At 44.9% G+C, this 16107-nt stretch overlaps 1 protein-coding gene across 4 annotated transcripts in view; it reads right to left on the bottom strand.

The window, feature by feature from the left end:
* The window catches only part of ARNT2 (aryl hydrocarbon receptor nuclear translocator 2), a 2296360-nt gene that overhangs the window by 1793161 nt on the left and 487092 nt on the right, over positions 1-16107 (bottom strand). The gene's annotated exons all lie outside the window — the stretch shown is intronic.

Here is a 16107-nt window from a genome sequence, read left to right as displayed (position 1 = left end):
AGCTCTGCAGAAGAAGCTGGTCCGAAGGGGGGAGGGTGAGCTTTTCTAACACAAAGTTAAGGACACAAGCTGGGGTTGGTGCTCTTCTGGGTGGCCTCAAGTTGCTAGCCCCTCTTAGGAACTTGTCTGATCAAGGGGTGGTGTGAGAAAAGGAGCTGCTTAGTGGGAAAATGAGCAAAGATAGCAGAGGCATGAATTTTAATAGAGGAAAAAGAGAGGCCACTGTGTAGTAGGTCAGCTAAGTAATCCAGGATGAGAGGGAGGGCTGTGCCATAGTGGCTCCCTCAGCCTGAATCCAGGTGCAGAACCTTTTCCATTTATCAACATAAGACTTTCTAGTGCAAGGGCATCTGGCCTCACGTATAACATCTAGAACCTGTTTACTGAGGTTGGCAAATTGAACGGGGGTTAGGGAGTAAGCCAAGCTGCCAAAATGAGTGTCTGCAATTGGGGATGCATGAATTCCCCTTCCCTCTGGGTCAAGGAGGTTTGGAATCTGAGGAAGACGCCATGGTGGCAGTTGGGACAGGCTGCGCAGCAAGGGGTACCAGTGCTGGTGAGACCAGTCTGGAGCTATAAGAACTGTCCTTGGCTTTTCTTCCTTTATTTTGAGCAGTATCCTGGGGATGAGAGGTAGTGGAGGAAAGGCATAAACCGATAGACTGACCCAGTGGAACGACAGAGCATCCACTTTCCCAGCCATACAGTGATGCTCCCTGGCGCAGAATTTGCTGAGCTGATGGTTGGTGCAGGAGGCAAAGAGGTCGACCTTCGGGGTGCCCCATTTCTGAGTTATTAGGGTGAAGGTTCTTCTTTGAGCTGCCACTCGTGTGGGTCCAGAAGATTTCGGCTTAATTGGTCTGCCAGAGAGTTGATAGAACCTGGTTGGAATTGTGCTAACAGGTGAAGTTGCATGGCAGAGGCTGTGTGCCAAAGGGTCATGGCCAGCCTGCATAGAGGGTAGGAGTGAGTCCCATCCTGCTTGTTGATATACCACATTACAGTGGTGTTGTCTGTTTTGATCAGGAGAGGCCCTGGGGAGAGAAGGGGGCTTGAAAGCTATCAAGGCGTGCTGGACAGCCATTATCTCTTTTTGGCTGAAGTGCAGAAGGATTTGCTGTGGGCTCCATTGGCCCTGTATGCACCTGCCGTCCAGGTGTGCATCCCAGGCATAGTCTGATGCATCTGTGGTGAGGGGGGTGGTGGTGAGAAAGGTAATCCCTTGTTGTGGGAGCACGCTGTTGTCCACCAAAGAAAATCTTTTCTGAGGCAAGGAATTATAGGTATAAGAGTCTCCAGGTCTTGAGAGTTTTGGCATCAAAGGCTCTTTAGGTACCACTGAAGTTTCCTCATATGCAGTCTGGCATATTGAATGAGCAGTATGCAAGATGCCATGAAACCCAGAGCTTGCAGGATCTTCCTTGCAGATAGCTGGGGTCTCGGGGCTAGTTGAGAGAAGTAGGTTGTCAGGAAATTTTGATTTTCTGGTGTAAGGAATGCCATCTGAGATGCTGTGTCCAGGCTTGCTCCCAAGAATATAATCCTTTGGGTGGGCACCTGTTTGGATGCTTTTCGTTGATTGTGTACCCTAGGGAGATTAGTAGGGACTTTACAAAGACCAGGTGCTTGGGCAACTTTTCCTGGCTGTCTGCCTGAATTAGGCAGTTGTCTAAGTATGGGTAAATCTGGATACTTCTTTGTTTGCAGAAGGCAATGGTCGTAGCCAGACATTTTGTGAAAACTCTGGGAGCAGTAGATAAGCCAAAGGGAAGTGCAGAGAACTGAAAGTGCTGAGATCCTCCCTGGAAAAGTACAGTTGTGTACCTACCATAAATGTAGATGTTCGAGTGTATTCACTGTTGCAGTCATTACACTTGGGTTATCCTGCTGGCAGGCTACCCGCAGTCGCCCTGAATTCCAAAGTCTTGGTCCAGCGTTGGTTGCTGTCACCTCTTCCCTGACGTCAGTGCGCCAGGGGTATAACAGATGTAGCCGATGCCATTTTCTTCAGTTTTTCTTGTCCCAGATGTCAGGTGCCCCCAAAAGGGTAGGCTAAAAATTATGCCAATAAAAAAGCATGCACTAAAATAAAACATTACCTTCATCTACAAGCAAATACACCATGTAGGTTGTATAGAATAGAGAAGTACAGATAAGTCCCAGCAAAGAAAGGGGGATGGTGGGTGGGTAACCTGGACTGCAACAGTGAATACACTCGAACATCTACATTTATGGTAGGTACACAACTGTACTATGTTCATTATGTTTCACTTTGCAGTCATTACACTTGGGTTGAATCCCAAAGCCGGTTGGGTGGCAGGGCCTAAATAGAATTAGGAGCGGCTATGAGGCCCTGCAGAACTGCAGTGGCAAAGCCTGCTCTGGATTTAGAGTAGAGAGGTAAGTGGTAGTGCTTGGTAAAAGTGTGCACTGAACTCCAAGTTGCAGCCTCTAAAATGCCTTTGGTTGGTACTCCTCTGAGGAAGGTTGTTGAAGTGGTTGCTGCTCTGGTTGAATGTGGCCTAATGCCCTTAGGCACTGATTTGTCATGTTGTGCATAGCAGAAACGAATGCAGTGACCTATCCATTTTGAAATAGTCTGCTTAGAGATTGCTTTTCTATGTGATCCTGCAGCATGTGCCACTAAGAGCTGCTCAGTCTTTCTGAAAGCTTTAGTCCTGTCCAAGTAGAAGCATAGCTGCCTGTGTATGTCCAAAGAATGTAGGAGTCTCTCTCCCTTATTCTGTGGGTTTGGATAAAAAGTAGGCAAATGAATGGTTTGGTTAAGGGCCACACTGGACACTACCTTAGGCATAAATGTCGGGTTCGTCCTCAGAGAAACCCTGTCTGGATGGAAAATAAAAGGTTCCACAGCCATGAGTGCCTGTAACTCTGAGACTCGTCTTGCAGAGGTTATTGCTAGGAGCAGAGCTGTTTTCCATGATAAAAACTTTATCCGAGCTGTACTGGCTGGCTCAAATGGCGGCAGTGTGAGTTTTTCCAAGACATAGTTGAGGTCCCATGCAGGTATTGGTGCTCTCCTTGGGAGGTCTTAAATATTTGGCCCCTCTGAGGTACTGCCATAGCAATGGATGAGAAAAAAAGAGGTGGTTCCATATTGTAATAAGCTGAAATGGCAGAGGCATGGATTTTAATTGATGAAAAGGATAGGCCTTTGTCCAGCATCTCAGTCTGGTATTGCAAAATCTGAGGAATATTTCGTACCACCGTGTTAATTCCTTGTGCCTGGTTCCAAACGCAGAATCTCTTCCATTTTTCTGCATAAGATTTTCTGGTACTGGGCCTCCTGGCCTCCAAAATAACATCCATCACTGCTTTAGAGAGAGGTGTGTTCTGAATGGCTACATTATCCGCCATGCTGCCAGATTTAGGGTCCTGAGTTGGCTGTGCAGGATCCAATTGTTTTGTTGGGTCAGTAAGTGAGGAATTAGAGGTAATGTCCAGGCTGGGCCTTGAGACAAGCTCTTTAGGATTGGGTACCAGTACTGGCGGGGCCAGTCTGGGGCAATCAGAATCATTTTTGGCTTCTCTTGTCTGACCTTTAGGAGTACCTTTGGGAGGAGAGGCAGAGGAGGAAAAGCATAAACTGTTAGGGTTTCCCAGCTGAATGATAGAGCATCCACTTTCCATGCTTGCTTCTGATATGTCCTTGTGGAGAACCTCTGTAGTTGGCAGTTGTGGGGGGGAGGCAAATACATCTATGTCTGGGCATCCCCATTCCTTTGTTATCATGCTGAAGACTTGTGGATCCAGTTTCCACTCGTGGGGATCCGTGAGGTTTCTGCTTAATTCGTCTGCCACAGTATTTATCTTTCCTGGCAGGAATTGTGCTTGCAGGTGTACTTGGTAAGTCAATGCTGTGTCCCACAAAGTCATGGCTTGTCTGTAGAGGGGGTAGGAATGTGTGCCTCCCTGCTTGTTTACGTACCACATGACTGTAGTATTGTCCGTCCTTATCAGTAATTGTCCTGGATGAAGTAGATCCTTGAAAGCCGTTAGGGCATTCTGAACAGCTAGCATCTCTTTTTGATTGATATGAAGATGCCTTTGGCTTGTGGGCCATGTTCCCTGAATACATTTTCCTGCCATGTGGGCTGCCCAGGCATAATCTGATGCATCTGTTGTTATTGACTGTCTGGCTGTGGGTTGGTTGAATGGCTGCCCCTTGTTGTGATGACAGGCCTGTGCCCACCATCGAAACTCCTGTTGCAGGCAAGGAAGGAGGGTAATTAATGTTTCCAGGCTGTGGCAATGTTGAGTCCAAACACTTTTTAGATACCATTGTAGTTTCCTCATATGCAGTCTGGCATATGGAATTAGTAGAATGCAGGATGCCATGAAGCCCAAAGCCTGCAGAATTTTTCTTGCAGATAACTGGGTCTTTGCTGCCAACATTTTAAAGTAAGAAGCCAGTTGCCTTTGTTTGTCTGGCGTGAGATAAGCCATCTGGGCAATTGCATTTAAGCTTGCACCCAGGAATATTATCTCTTGAGAGGGTACTAGTTTTGATTTATTTTCGTTTACTGTGTACCCTAGGCAAATTAATAATCTTTTTACAAACGCCAGATGTTTTAGTAAAATGTCCTTGTTCTCTGCTTGAATAAGGCAGTCATCCAAATAAGGATATATTTGAATTCCTCTTTGTCTGCAAAATGCAATTACTGGTGCCAGGCATTTTGTGAAGACCATGGGTGCAGTAGATAAGCCAAATGGCAGTGCAGAGAATTGGTAGTGCATTGAGCCAGCTATGAATCTGAGGTATCTTCTACAAGATTGTCTGATTGGTACATGCAGGTATGTTTCTTTTAGGTCCAAAGTTACAAGCCAAGCCTTCTTGCCCAGCATGGGCAGAAGCTGCTGCAGAGTCAACATTTTGAATTTTGGAACATCCAGAAAAGTATTTAGAATAGACAGGTCCAGTACTGGTCTCCAGGCTTTGTCCTTTCTGGGTACCAAGAAAAGTCTCGAGTAAAATCCTTGTCCCTGCTCTTGCTGTGGTACTTGCTGAATGGCCCTCATGTCCATGAGGGATGAAACTTGTTTTTGCGCCTCTGCCCATTGATTGTGTGGCAGGTCTGGCATACCTTTTGCTCTTGGCAGGGTGTGAAAGTGGAACCTGTAGCCCTGGGACACTATATTCAAGACCCATTTGTCCTGGGTGATCCTGTGCCAATTCTGAGAAAAAAGTGGTAGTTCCCCCCCCAAAGGGGTTGCCAAAGAATAAGTGCTTGGTGCTGGCAGAGGAAAGTCATCGGGACTGTTTCCTGTATGGCTGTGATTTGTCTTCTCCGCTTTTGGAGGTAGAAGCGCCCCACTGTTTAGGCGTGTATGAGCCCTGGGGCTGGGGTCTGCCTCTGGGGCGTCTGTACCTGCCTCTTTGTGGCCTGTCTGACACTGGAAATGACCAGTTCTTTGTAGGCCAGTTCCTGCTAAATCTGGGTGGCTGTACCTGTAAGAAATCCTTTACTGTTTGCATAGATTTCGCTTTGTCCTCCATTTTCTTCAACACCTCCTCTGCTTTAACACCAAATAAAGTATCATGCTGTAATGGAGCATCTAATAATTTTGCTTTTACATGAACAGGCAGATTCTGTTCCTTTAACCAAGCATGCTGCCTAATGACAGAACCTGTAACTGCGGCCCTGCAAGAGGCCTCCAGAGAATCAAAACCACATTGCAATGTATGCTTTCCCACTTATTCAGTTGCATGCAATAAATCCTGCATTTCCTTATTTTCTGCACAATCAGAATTAGTCAACATTTTCTGTTTAAGCAGTGACATTAAGTATTGCTGATATTTAAGCATATGAAATTGACAGTTTAATGCCCTCACAGCCAAAGTAGCAGAAGTGTAAACCTTTTTCCCCCATCTGTCTAGTGCCCTTGAATTCCTATTAGAGGGAATAGGACTTTTTGCAGTGGAAGCCTTGACTCCTTTGGGACCCTGGGAAATGGTTTCTGGGTCAGCAGCAGGGTTTTTATAAAAAAAATTTATGTGAATCCGGAACCCTGTAGTATCTGTCTGGTTTAACAGGGGCAGGGGGTAAAGAGTCAAGAGAAAGGCCGGACTCTGAAAATACAGCCTGTGCTGAGGTAGTAGGAGGAAATCTCTAAGCCTTTTCTTAGATTCTGAGAAGTCTTGGCTCTCCCAGTGGAAGTGCTCCCTTCACGGTATGCAGAGTTTCCCCAAAAGAATAATCCTCAGGAGGAGAGGCTGAAGGGATAGATTCTTCAGCATCAGAATCCTCATAGGGAGGAAGAGAGTATTCCTGCTCAGATGAGGAGTCAGAGGAAATGCAAACCTGATCTGAAGATTCATATTCTGTCTCTTGCCTAGGCCTCTTATCAGGAGGGGGATGGGAACCCCTGATCAAGGTAATTAGGTCTTCGGCCATTTTGAGCATCTGTTTTTTAGGCATGGAACTCTGTCCAGGAGAAAGCTGTACTTGTTTCTTTGTCTTTAGAGCTGCTTTAGTCTTTGCCTTTGAAGCTGTGGTTGGCTTAACATATAACTGTGTAGGTCTGAAAACACCCTCAGAAGCCAATGCCTGCTCAGCGGCTCCGGACCCATATGAGGGGATAGTTTCCGAGTGTCCAATACCTTGAGTATCCAAAGGCCTAGTTGGCTCCACGTGGGAGTCGGCAATGGCCTGTGGCTCTGAGGCAGCGGGCGTCACGGGCTGCGAAAGCATCTCACTGAGAACCGGCGACTGGCTTAGCAGTAGCCTTGTCGTCAGTTTTGGACGTCAGATGTCTGTCCTTTTCTTTTTCCTTGCGCTTTTTGTAAACTCCGGTCGTCGGCTGTTCCGATGGCATTATATAATTGAATCTTCAGCCAAATTAATGAAAGGCAAAATCGTACCGACACTTAATAGTGCGTTGGTTAAATCTAGTGCACAACCAACAGCTAGCAACGTTGTGATCAGGGCCTAGGCAAGGAATACAGTAAGAATGAAAATCCTTATGAGGTATTTGCTTCCCACAAGAAATACAATTGTTAACTTTTTCTGACATCGGTCTGGAGCAAGAAAAAAGTTTCCCCAATGGGGTACTTAGCTTTAATGAAGACTTCGGATCTGAAATTCGTCTTTGAAAACCTCAGGAGTCGGACGACTGGCACTTGCAAACTGCTTTTGCTTCGGGCACCGCACGGCAAGAAAGACTGAAGAAAATGGCATCAGCTGCATCTTTTATACGCCTGGAGCACTGATGTCAGGGAAGAGGCGACAGCAACAGACGCCGGACCAAGACTTTGGAATTCAGGCCGACTGCAGGTAGTCTGCCAGCAGGATAACCCAAGTCTAATGACTGCAACAGTGAAACATGATGAACATCTGTGTATTTCCTGCATGATTCCCCGATAGGAATATGGGGGTAGGCCTCTTTTAGATGTAGGGTGGCTAGCCAAGGGTCTTTGGAGACCATGGGTAGCAGCTGCTGGAGGGTGAGCATTTTGAATTTTGAGATCACCAGGAAGGTGTTTAGAATGGATAGATCGAGGATGGGGCACCAGGTGCCCTCTTTTCTGGGTACCAGAAAATGTCTGGAGTAGAAACCTTGGTCTCTCTGTTCTGCAGGAACGTGCTCTACTCCCCTCATACAGAGCAGGGAAAGGACTTGCCTCTGCCCACTGGTTTGGAGGTAGATCTGGGAACCCTTCTGGGGTAGGAAGGGTGTGGAAAGAAAATTTGTATCCCTGGGACACTATGTTTTGAACCCAGTGGTCGTTAGTAATGGTGGCCCAGGTGCTTGCGTGAAAGGAGAGTTTTCCTCCTAGGGATAAGTGAAGGTGGGCAGAGGGAGGGGGTGGGTGAGGTGAGTCATTGTGAGTTCTTACCATAAGGGGGTGGCTTAGAACTTCCTGGTTTTGAAGTGGAGGTAGTCCACTGCTTAGATCTCAGCATTCCCTGTGGCTGCTTCCTGGGGGGTCTGGTTCCCCGGGGTCTGGGCTGGACTGGCTTAGTGGGAGCAGGAAAGGACTAGTGCTTGGTGGGACAAAGCCTGCTGAACCTGGGTGGCTGGACCTGTAAGAAATCCTTAACTGTCTCCATAGAGTTTGCTTTTTCTTCCATCTTAAGACCTCTTCTGCCTTAGTGCCAAATAAGTTGTCTTTGTGCAAGGGGGCATCCAACAATTTAGATTTGACATGGTCTGGCAAGGGCTGTTCCTTAAGCCATGCGTGCCTTCTAATGACAGATCTGTGACTGCTGCCCTGCAACTTGACTTGCAGAATGCATTAACTCTTGTAACTCTTTAGATTCTGCACAAGCAGGAAAGGAAGACATTTTTTGTTTGAGGAGTTCCAGGGTATGTTGCTGAAATTTTAGCATATGGAACTGACAATTTAGAGCCCTGATAGCAAGAATAGCTGAAGTGTATACCTTTTTACCCCATCTGTCTAGTGCGCGGGAATCCCTATCTGAGGGGGTGGGATTCTTAGCAGAGGTTGCTTTAATCCCTTTAGGCCCTTGAGAAATTACCTAAGGGTCAGCAGTAGGATTTTTAAAAAGAAATTTGTGTGAGTCAGGGACTATAGTACCCATCTGGTTTTCTGGGTGCAGGACGGAGGGTGTCAAGAGGTCAAGCTGGATTCCAGGAAAACATCCTCCACAACATCCAGGACTGGGGGGATGGCCAAGGGTCTGTGCTGCGGAAGATTTAAGAATTCCCTGAGTCTCTTTTTAGACTGAGGGTAGTCCTGACTCTCCCACTGGAAATGCTCTCTTAAGGTATGAAGGGTTTCCCCAAAGGAAAAATCCTCTGGGGGAGAGGGGGAAGGGAAGGAATCCTCTGCATCAGAATCCTCATAAGTAGAGAGGGGTTGCATGTCTTCATATTCAGATGCATCAGAGTCATCTGACTCTTGTTCAGACAAAACTATAGGGGACATGTCTCTTTTCCTTTTGGAGGGGGGGGTAGCTTAGCTTCCCCTGATCAGCATGACATTGTCTTCTGCCATTTTAAGCATTTGATACTGAGGCAAGGAAGCAAGGTAGAGACGACCGCAGGATCCTTAGTCGAAGAAAGAGTTTTGTGGCATACCAGACTCCGAAAGGGTCTCAGTAGCGGCCTGTGAATCCACAGAAGCAGGCATCAGGGGCTGTGAAAGCACCACACTGAGGACCGGAGAACTGACGACTAGATTAACGGGAGCGTCGTCAGTAGGTTTGGATCTGTGCATTTGTCTCTGTCTTTATCTTTAAGTTTTTTCGGAAGATCTGCTGTTGGATGGCTTACTGAAGCCATATCGGAGTTCGAGGACTGTAAGCGAAAAATGTAGCTACAATAAGGGCCCAATGACGGACAGTTCTGGCGTTGAAGAAAGCACAGAAGCAACATTGGGGTACGTCTTGGTCTGGGCCTAAACAAGTGATGCAGTAAGAATGAAAGTCTCGATGTGGTATCTGCTTTCCACAGGCGAGACGATTGTTAACTTTTTCTGACACTGGTTAGTGCAACAAAAAAGGATCCCCAACGGGTTACTTAGCTTTAGAAGACTTCAGCTTCAAATCGGTAGACGAAACTCCGGTAGCGGCCAACTGGGACTCGTGCGAACTGCTTCTGGCTCCACAGCAAGAAAGACTGATGTAATGGCAACGGCTGCCTTACTTTATACTACTGACGACCTGACGTCAGTCCTGAAGCGACAGCAACTGACGCAGAAATACTAAGTCTCTGGTATTCGGGCCGGCAGTGGGCTACCCTGGCTGGGATAATCCAAATGTGATGGCTGCAACAGTGAATCACTCTCCTGCACGTTATTCAACTACATAAGCATTCTAAATTAACTTCAGGAAATTGTATTATCCAAATGTAAACATCACTATAATTTAGTGAAAATGATCATTATACAGAACAGGCCATCTGCACCTGTAAAATATAAAGTGACCATGCAGCAATCTCTACGCATTAAAAAAAAATGCTATAGATACTTTATAGTCATGACAGCACTTTAATTCTTGAGTGTTTACTACTGATTCCCTTGCATTCTTAGTGTTCTGCAAATAGCACAAATGATTCAACTAAATTCCCATTAAAGCAGGCTCATCCATGAACAAGCAAATTAACAAATAAATCTGAAAACAAAAATTCAACAGAAGCTGAACATTTTACTGACACCTGGCAAAAGAGTGCCATCTTGTGGTAACAACAATGCTTTTCTTTCAAACTCCACATTCTCTCCCTTTTTATGCATACATATGCATTTGTACAAGCACGTATGTATTACTTTATTTCTGAACGTACAGGTATCCTACAAAACCCTTTTATCTAAAAGCTTTTACTACCTATTTTACTGTAAATACTGTGTGCATGTGTATACAGCAGCTGCTATATATCATCATGTTACTGCCAATACATACGCTTGTTCTTCTTTCACCATGGAATTGTTTACAAACTGTTTTTGTTATCCTTATTTTATCTCTGGGCAGAACCTGAAACTAGTTCAATGTGGAGCTCACTATTCAAATGTTAGGACTTGATGCACTGAAAAAGAGAGACCAAAAATTTAAGAGAAGAGTGAGTACTGAACATTGTTCTCCTTTAAACTTCTTTTTCGAAAGGGGGAGTCACCCTGCACTCTCAAATGTGGGAGGCATGCCTTGCACATACCCTGAACTTGCATATACTAACTCTAACACTGCCATACCTCAGAGAAAAAGGGAATATTCTAAGAAATGGTAATCACAGACTTAGTAAGTAGGGATTTTCAGCCATTCAGTCTCCACATTACAGGGTTGCTAATTCTGGTCCCAACCTTTCAATTACCCAAAGTGGGCCACATATATAACTGCTTCCCTCAAAGAGCTTTATCTGCCACTATATATTTGAAAAAATAAATGATTACTTAATAAACCTAGAAGACCGCATCTCTAAATAGACTGTCTTTTTACATACCATTTCAATGTCAAGTGGGCAAAACTGCCTTTCAGTTTATAGCCTGCTACAGACCACCCTCCCAAACTCAGGAACCCCACTCGGCCTTCCTGAAATCACTGGAGAACACGAAGGTCTCTCCAAACACCATCATATTGGGTGACTTCAACTACCCAAACATTGACTGGGTAAACTACTCAAGCCCACACACCCTCGCCCAACGGTTCCTAGAATTTATAAACTCAAATGCTATGGAACAACTGGTCACAACCCCCACAAGAGGGGAAAACATTTTGGATCTGGTCATCACAAACATAGGGACTCTATGTTCCACACCAGAGGTATAGCCCTCACTGGTAAGGTCAGACCACAAATTAATCTCACTGGACATCCATATCCTGTCCCACACCCAGCCAAGGTAACCACAGTGAAAAACTTCTCAAAAGCAAACTTCACACTTCTCAAAACTGAGGTGATATCCTTCAAAGCCCCTGGGCCAGTGGAAAACACGGCTCAAACCGCTGAATCCTTCACAAACGCATTCTATGGACAACTATAGGAATGTATGGATCATGCCATCCCAAATAAAACCAAGACTCACTCCTCCAAAGGCAGGAGACCTGTCTGGTGGACCCCGGCCATAAATAAGCTATACAACAAAAGAAGGAAACTACTACATGATAAATCCCAAAAAGGGAAGGCATCTCTGATCAGTACTAGCAAGAAGCTACGATCCCTCATAAAATCATCTAAGGCCAGCTTCGAAAGAAAAATTGCACAAGATACTAAGGACAATCATAAGGCCTTCTTTAGTTATGTCAGGAACCTAGGCGGCAACTCCCAGATATGCTCCGAGTTAGTGCAAAATGACAAAAAATACACTGAACCCACAGACACTGCCAACATCCTGGCAGACAGATTCAGGGCAAATTACTCCCCCCACCCCCCAAAAGAGCAAATCTCCATCCCAACAGAGTGTAACCTCCCAGACATCACAGATAATCAGGTGAGAGCTGCCCTCTCCAAAGCAAAAAACACAGCATCAATGGGACCGGACGGTGCCCTGGGATGCGTCTTACATGAGCTACAAGATGAACTTAACACTCACATTAAGTCACTGTTCAAGCTCAGCCTCACCACAGGATATGTACCCAAGGAATGGCGTACAGCAACGGTGGTCCCGCTCCACAAGGGAGGTGCCACAATGGACCCCGGAAACTATCGCCCCTATAAGCCTGACTAGCCTGGTCTGCAAAGCTATGGAGCGTATCATGGAACTCATAAACAATGATATCGGAAACCTTCAGACACTGGATCCTACCCAGTTCGGCTTTGTTAAAGGCAGATCTTGCCTCTTAAACCTGGTCGACTTCTTTGAAACAGTCACCAGGGCCATAGACGAAGGGAAAGTAGTCCACACAGCCTACCTGGACCTCGCAAAAGCCTTCAACACAATATCCCACTCAGGTATCATAAATAAGCTCACTAGCTTAAATATCAACCCCTATATCACAAGATGGGTTGCAAACTGGCTCAGGGATAGAACCCACATGGTCAGAATTGCAGGTGCCTTGTCAGACTCTAAACCAGTTACAAGTGGAGTCCCACAAGGTTCAGTCCTGGGACCTCTCTTGTTCGGTATTTATTTCTCTGAGGTACAGGCAAACATGGGAGGACTATGGCTGACCAAGTTCGCAGATGACTGCAAACTGGGTGGCATAATAGACTCTCCGGCTGATACAAGCATCCTCCAAAAGGGTCTCACAGAGGCAGATAACTGGTGCCAAAGTCATGGCCTGAAGCTAACTGCTAAAAAATGCATAGTCATCCATTATGGGAAAAACAAAGTGCCCACAGACTACAACATAGGAGGTAACACATTAAGTACAGAGGAGGTAATTAGGAATTTGGGGACCCAAGTAGATAGTAATCTCTCCTTTGACAATCACGTTGCCAAAGTGGTTAGAAAGACCTTCTATATAGCCCACCTCATCATGAAAGGTTTCACATCCAGATCAAGAGAGGTCCTTGTGCCACTCTATTCATCACTCATCAAGCCCATAATTGAATACAATGCCCCATTTGGGATGTACCTTACCCAACACCTGCAGCCACTGGAGAGACCCCAAAAGTACCTCACCAAGAGGATAAAGGGACTCGAATAGATGTCCTATGCAGTTAGGCTAAAGAAACTCCAACTCTACTCAGTTGCTTATCGCCTACTCAGAAGCGATCTGTGCCTGACATATAAAGCCATGTCCAACCCAGAATGAATGGACATGCTCCACCTCAAGAAATCCAAATCCCTTAGAGCTACACATTCTAGAGACTTAAACCTCAGCACAGAAATACATAGGACATGCTGGAGGGAAAGATTAATATCCCACAGACACCCATCACTCTAGAACAAAATCCCAGTCCAGGTTAAGCAGAGCCCCTCACTGATCCTCTTCAAGAGAAATCTTGACGAGTGGATGGGAGATCGTAAGTATACCCCCGGGATCTCTTCTGGGTCCCTGCTAGACAGAGGCACAATAAACTAACCGTAAAGGGGCTATATTCTGTGACCTACTATTCAAAGGCACAGTCTACAAATCTAAAAGGGTGGCGAAAGCCAAACACACACTGGCTAGGCTTATAAATGCCCTAGGGCAGATAGCCTAGTATCAACCTATGAACCTATAAGAACTGTTACAGGCTTACTGATTACATCTGTAAAATAATGATGGGAGTTAACAGCCCAGCAGTAAATATACATTTTGAGTTTTAATGCTCATTGCTCATATTATTTATTTATTTATTTATTTATTCCAGTTTGATAACCAGGGAGGTCCACTGGGCTCGGAGAGCCCTTTTTCAGTGAAGGCCCAGGGAGAAAAGCTCCAACAATACATAGTTTCATGAATAATTACTAAGAAACTTTGCATTACTGACAAATAAACAGGTAGCATTCATAAAGAAACAATTACAATTTTGTTTAGGTGTAAAAGACAGGCAAATGGCCTTGAGGCTAGATTTTACAGTATAGTTATATATACATAATACAAATGAGCAAGGTTAGCTAGGTGAGAGGTTAACCAGGAATAAAAGTGGAGGAGACCTTGAGAGGTATAGGGTGAAGAGTACAGTTGCATTTCCTGTTTGAGTAAAGGTGAGAATGAAGAAGAGTTTTAAAGTTTTCGAGGTTATCGCAGCTCCTGAGAGTGGAGGGAAGAGCATTCCATTTTTTGGCTAAGGTGAAGGAAAGCTGAAGTTGACCAGCTGGGCTCTTGGGTTTGTGGATGGTGATTAGGTTTTGCTGGGTAGATCTAAATGTTCTGTGGGGAGTATATGGTTATAGGACATTGGATAGTGCAGGACACTTGGTAGGTTGGAATAGTAGTCTATAGGCTGTCGTGATTTGGAGAAAGTCAAGTTGGTTATGGAGTTAAAGCCAGTTTAATGAGTGAAGGGAGGGACAATGATGAGAGGAAGATTTGGCCTTGGTAGCAAATCTGGAGATGTTATTGTAACATATTTCTAGTTTGGAGGATAGTGAGGAGGATAAATTAGTAAGCAGAGGGGCACCATACAGTAGAGAGGGAAGGAGATAAGTAGTGGCAAGAGTTAGTCTGGTAGCAGGAGAGAGGAAGTGGTTGTTTCTATAAAGTAGGCCGAGTTTTATGTGGGTTTTCTTTATGATTTACTGTTTGGTTAGATTGTTTCACAATATCCGATGTCTGAATCCAACTGAATGTTACTGACTTCTCTTCTCCCCTTATTGTTGTCTGCTGTCATGCATCAGTTTTACTATCTCTCCTTGCTTTTTATTTTCCCATTAGGTCTGGTCTCAGTAAAAATGCTAATGCTACAGTAAGCAAGATAAAGACTTGAGACTGGAAAGGCAATTTACAAATGAACAGTAAAAAGACAAATGCATGGCTTCATCGTATTAGAGAGCAGAGAGTAAAAGAAAACTTTACAGTCATTCAGAACTACAGAGCAGTGTAGCTGAACGAAATTACAAAGTTTCGTTCTCAGTGTAAGAAACAGTTGCAGATATAGACAGAGTTAAATTAATAAAATATCACAGTAGAAAATGAAATAGCAATTAGTAAGTATAAAGTAGGACAGCAGTGACCCACACCCATCCTAGAACAGGAGACAAGGAACAATATGAAGGTAATATTGTCAAAGTAAAATTGAAACAATAGCAGCATATCTATGATTAGACTGAATTAATGCACAGTTCAGTGTGGTAGGTGAGCTGCACTAGTACTGCACTTGGTTGTTGCATATCCATAACATAAGCCACTTGATAGGCTAGTTATGTAACAGAAGTGGTTGAGTGTTTCGACAGACTCGTGTGGTTTGTTTTTCCCAAGAGTTTAACAGCCTAATGGAGAGTGGAAAGAAACTGTTATTTAGTCTGGTAGTCTTACAATGCAACCTTCTGTATCTCCTGCCTGAGGAGAGGCAAGTGTACAGACCATTGGCAGGATGTGTTGGATCGCTGGAAATCTTTTTGGTTCTGTTGATGCACCAGCATTTATGTAGATCTTCCAGAGGTGTAAGGGAGGTGCCAATGATTCTTTCTGCCAACCCTACAATGCTTTTGAGAGCCTTCCGATCCTGATTGTTACAGCTCCCACACCAGACTCAAATGCTGCTGGTCAGGACACTTTCAATGGTGCCCCTATAAAAGGTCTAAAGTATGGTGCTTGGTAACTTTGCCTTGCTAAGTTTCCTTAGAAAGTGCAAGCGTTGCTGAGCTTTTTTGACTGTGCTGCATACATGGACTGACCAGGATAAGTTCTCTGTGATATGAACACCCAAAAACGTTGTACTCTTGACACATTTCCACTGTCACCCCTTTCATCACTAGAGGTTTGTGTGGTACTTGGGATCTTCTGAAATCAACAATCAGTTCCTTTGACTTGCTGACATTCAGTGCTAGATTGATCAACTACTGGTCTGGTGTGACAACAACAATCTCGTTCCTGAATGCCTCCTCCTCTCAGTCTTTAACCAGGCCTATAACAGTGGTGTCATCTGCGAATTTGATGATCATATTCTTCTTATGTCTGGCCATGCAGTCATGTGTCATAAGAGTGCAAAGGAGAGAGCTTAAGACACACCCCTGCAGTACTGCAGTGTTCAGGATGATACTTCCGGAGCTGTTGTTTCCCATACAAACCTTTTGAGGCCTTTCAGTAAGGAAGCTCAGAATCC

This window comes from Protopterus annectens, chromosome 7.part0, assembly GCF_019279795.1.
Source record: "Protopterus annectens isolate FY-2018-M chromosome 7.part0, PAN1.0, whole genome shotgun sequence".
In the NCBI taxonomy this organism is placed as follows: domain Eukaryota; kingdom Metazoa; phylum Chordata; order Ceratodontiformes; family Protopteridae; genus Protopterus; species Protopterus annectens.
This window is presented reverse-complemented; position numbering and strand designations above follow the sequence as displayed.